The sequence below is a fragment of the Nicotiana tabacum genome, chromosome 20, assembly GCF_000715075.1.
Source record: "Nicotiana tabacum cultivar K326 chromosome 20, ASM71507v2, whole genome shotgun sequence".
NCBI lineage: Eukaryota > Viridiplantae > Streptophyta > Magnoliopsida > Solanales > Solanaceae > Nicotiana > Nicotiana tabacum.
Genome location: NC_134099.1, coordinates 6,828,598 through 6,833,227, shown reverse-complemented (window position 1 = coordinate 6,833,227; position 4,630 = coordinate 6,828,598). Strand labels below are relative to the sequence as shown.

General features: G+C 37.4%; 1 long non-coding RNA gene across 1 annotated transcript; it reads right to left on the bottom strand.

Annotated features, from left to right (window-relative positions):
• Nucleotides 1-1,590: 1,590 nt before the first annotated feature.
• Nucleotides 1,591-3,425, bottom strand: LOC142174889 (uncharacterized). The gene is made up of 3 exons (XR_012703969.1): nt 3,245-3,425; nt 2,518-2,576; nt 1,591-1,885 (listed from the first exon to the last, which is right to left on the bottom strand). It is a non-coding gene; the product is annotated as an uncharacterized LOC142174889 (long non-coding RNA).
• Between the last annotated feature and the right edge of the window lie 1,205 nt (nt 3,426-4,630).

The following is a 4,630-nucleotide window of genomic DNA, read 5'->3' as shown; positions in this document are numbered from 1 at the left end:
GCTTTAGGTAAGCGACTTCCTAAATAACCTTTAAAGGTTATTCGTCTGTTGTCTATTCTATTTTTGTTGGAGCACGATCTTTGAAATTATCACGATGTCGACTATTATCAAATCCTCCGGTCCCTAATTAATGTTCGGGTTTATCTTGTTCACCAGCCCATACTGATTTTTATTACTCTGGGGTCTAACCTTTCCTCCTGGTAATCACATTGAAGTCACCATCTCATTTCTCGAAATAAGAATATGACTTTATGGCTTATACTCTTTTATTGCCTTAAGGCTTGTCACCTCTTGTATTTTCCTTCACTTGACTATAGACTCTGTCATCGTGTCATATTTTGATTTACTGTTATCACCCATATATCACATCTTACTCATGATGCTTCATTTATTTTCTTCTTATTCTCCGGATAATATTCTTTTTGTCTATCACTTTATTCTGAAAACTTCAACAAAAAGTTCTTTCCCTATAAGCTCCCCTAGCTTCATCTCACTGGCTCTTGGGAATGCCTAACATTCTTTTTTTTTACTCGGGGCTAGAGTCATACTAAGGTAAATATTTGTCCCTTTTAGGATCCCACTGCCTATCTTCTGAAATTTCTGAATATTCTAGTGTTCGTATCTGATTGTACTACTCTAGAGTTCACCATCTGGGTGTATTACAAGGAGATATATTACCACATTTGCACCATATTTCGGAAACATTAGTTAATAATAACAACCCATCCATAATTTTTGGGTTACTCTAACTCCAACTGGATCCTGATATCCCATCTTTCTCTTAAATAATATCTGTTAGCTCCCATAGAACATAACTGAGATGGGTGTGGCCAATTGTACTTACCTCTGTCATTGATGAAGGTACCAAAATGCTTATATTTCTCTGCCTAATTTGAAAATATTGATAATCTTCATTATCTGGGTGCCTCGTACCCCTTCACTTTACTTCTTTTACTTGTTAAAACTTGTATCTAGCTTCTGAATTCCTCATAGATTTTCACCATATTCGTGAATAGATATCCGTGCCTTAAGGCTCCTTATTAAGAAGCATACACATCTTAGTACACACATGATCTGTTGAAGACCTCATATTTACTCATCATAAGCATGATGTGAAATCGAGTTCCTCTGACTCAACTCTTCCACTTCCACATGCAATCTCTTACCAACTGTCTTTGTGGATGTAGGTATCGTTGTATTACGACTAAAGTCGAATTTAGGAGTTTGAATTCTTACAACTGAGCTCTACTACACGATCTAGAGTAAGAAGAAAGAGTGACAGGCCTAAATGCCCTGTAGCCTCCTGCTTATAAGTGTGGTGCACAACACACCCATAAACAAGACTCTACTAGACACGGCTTGTAGACTCCCTAGGACAGAACTGCTCTGATACCACTTCTGTCACGATCCAAATCGAAGGGCCGCGACGGGCAGCCGGTGCCTTACTCAACCGAGTACCAACGTAACATATCTTTCTTAACATGTTATCATGAGTAAATGAGCCAAAGAACCTGTCATGAGATAACAAGAATAAAACATAAGGGAATACTCAACATATGAAGACCCAACATGATATACAAACTAATATATGTGACATACGAGCCTATAAGGCCAACATGACCATTAGTAAACTCGAAACATAGGCTGACAAGGCCATACGATTATCCATACACCTGACATCTGTCTACAAGCCTCTAAGAGTACATAAAATCATAAAGGTCGGGACAAGGCTCCGCCATACCAATCAATACATATCCAAAGCATACTGACCAAATAGGCAACTCCGGAACAAGTGGATTTCACCAACACCTTCGCTGAGCTGATAGCCTACTAGGAGGACTGTCAACCTATCAATCGAGACCTGCGGGCATGAAATGCAGCGTCCCTAGGCAAAAGGGACGTCAGTACGAATAAAGTACCGAGTATGTTAGGCAGGAAAGCTTAAACAAGAACAGTAATGTAAAGAGAGTAGATAGAGGAGATACAACCTGTAACATCTGAGTGCCTCTGGGGGTTACTAATATGAAATGCATAATACATATATATACATAAACTTTTTAAAACATTCGCCTCTGTGGGCATCATCATCATCATATCATACCCGGCCTCAAAGAGGACTCGGTAAAACCATACCAGACCATCATAAGGTTCGGTAGAATCGTACCTGGCCACGTGGAGCTCGATAAACCCAACTGATCAGTGGTTGCACAATAGGTGCCGTACCCGACCGACTATAGAGCGGCTCGGTAGAATAAAATAGATATTATATATAATGCATGCTAGACTCATGGAATCACCTTCTAAACCTTTTGGAATGACTTAAGAACACTATGGACATCCATACCCTCAATATGAACCTTAGTAGGATTCAAGGATCATATACACTTGCTTAGAATAATTTTATAAGGAAAGAACAACATGGACAACCTTAGTTGCTAGGAGTAGATCCGTTATGAAGTAGCGTATTCATTTCACTTTAGATCATGCCAAAAGAAAGAAGAAAGTGCCTTAACATACCTTAAACCCGTTGAGTCCTTAATCACTTCCAAGCAACCCTTCAAACAAGTCAACTCAATCTATCATAGTATAAGGAGATTCAAAATCAGTGCTGAGCAAAGGCTAAGTCTATAACTTAAGCTAGTAGCTCGTTTACGTAAATTTGGGCAGCATCTCCCTTGTAACAAGGGCCTCCTCCAATACCATATACCAACAACAATGACCAGAGCAATCCATCAATACATAATTATCAATATCAAGACACCATATAACCACAACAAGTCACAACTACAATACGACGAGCGGCAAGCTCCGATTGGAATCCGTATACCCCTTATCAATCCTTATAGACTTCTTAATTCAACATAAAAGTATCATTAACTTGATAATGAAGTCATTAATCAATGATTCCAGCCTTATACCATATATTTATAACAACGAAAATAATCCACAACTTCAACTATCCCCAACTAGCAACTTTATTCACTAGTTCATGTCTAGCCCATCCATTTAACTTAATCAATATCAAAATAACCTTAGGCACAAGCAAGAACACAATATACATACCTCCTAAAGTAACTTCAAGTCAAAATCCAAGTTATATTCATTTTACAACAACCCTTAATAGCAATACAATACCATAGAAGTGACTTAAGCTAGTCCAAGTATTATCTTGTAGTTTATCATCCTAACAACTTAACCAACATACAAGCAAGCTTAAGCACAATTAGTAGGCTGTTATACTCACCTAAGAAAGCAGCAACAACTTGGAATTTCATCCAAATATAGCCCACAACAATCCTCAATGACAACACAACCTCAAAGAGGTGTTGTTCTTCACTAGAACTAAGTTTTGATGTTGAAATATGGTGTAATCACTTTGGAATCACTTCAAACCCTTGTGGTATATGTTTAGGAGGGTTAGGAGAAGTTTGGAGACGAACTTTAGTTGAAAAATGAGCAAAAATAGGCGTCCAAATCGTTTATAAATTGAAGTAGGTCAACCACCGCCTAAGTGGGTCCCATTGGGAGCTGCTTGCGCGGTCTCGCGAAAACACGAATATCTCTCTACTCCGATGTCGTATTGACGAACGGTTTAATGCGTTAGAAACTAGACTCGTAGATATTCAATTTTATAGGTTGAACAACCCATGATTCCAAGTATATTTGGAGAAATACTTAGATACATTTGACCTAAATTTCAGCAAATTTATGAATGTAACTTGTGATGACCTTTGCCAACTCTTGTTCCACAACTTGCTTGCCTTCAAAATGTAGAAAATAAATATCATACGACTAAAATAACTCATAGAATAACCTCCTTATCATGTTAATAACCCTATTCTCACCCCTAAGTACATGTTATAACATTCGAAACTTGTCGACTTTCGACGAAACTTATTTTCTTCAATTGGTTTAGCTTCTAAGATTTCCAACCCTCTTGGTACTCGTTATTCATGATCTTAAATATTTGTAACCTCCAAGGTAACATGATTAACTTACTTTATTTGCTTCCAAATATAATCTCATTTCTGAGCTTACATCAATGACTTACGACGTACTCTCCCGTATGAAAACTTGGGGTGTAACACACCGGTGCTCCAGTCTCCCGTATATTATACAGGAGTCAGCAAAGTATACCGGTCCAGCATAATATGCTGGAGTTCATACACAGATCCACCGAACTCCCGTATATTATGCGGGATCGGTCTCTGTTGCAGCAAAATAGTGGCTATTTTTCATTGACTTCGTAAACGATGATTATTTTTGAATGATCAGTCCGAAAACTGGCTATAACATGCTATTTTAACTTGTTTTCGATGACCCCGGGCTAAAGAAAAGCGTTTCCAAATAGGTTTAAACTGAAATTAAAAATCGATATATGCATTTCATGAAACCTAAAATTAGAAAATTTGACTCTCGTATACCAAATACCTTCATTTTTCTAATGAATAGAGCAGTCGATTTCTGTCATATGGAATAATGGAAACTGTAGAACACATATTTTGAATGGTAATTTCTAAAATTTGTCAAAATCATACAAAAAAAATAGTCAAACTTTACAGAATTTGTCATTGATAATAACTTTACTTCTTGTACTAGACTGAACACCACGTACTTCTACTACATATAT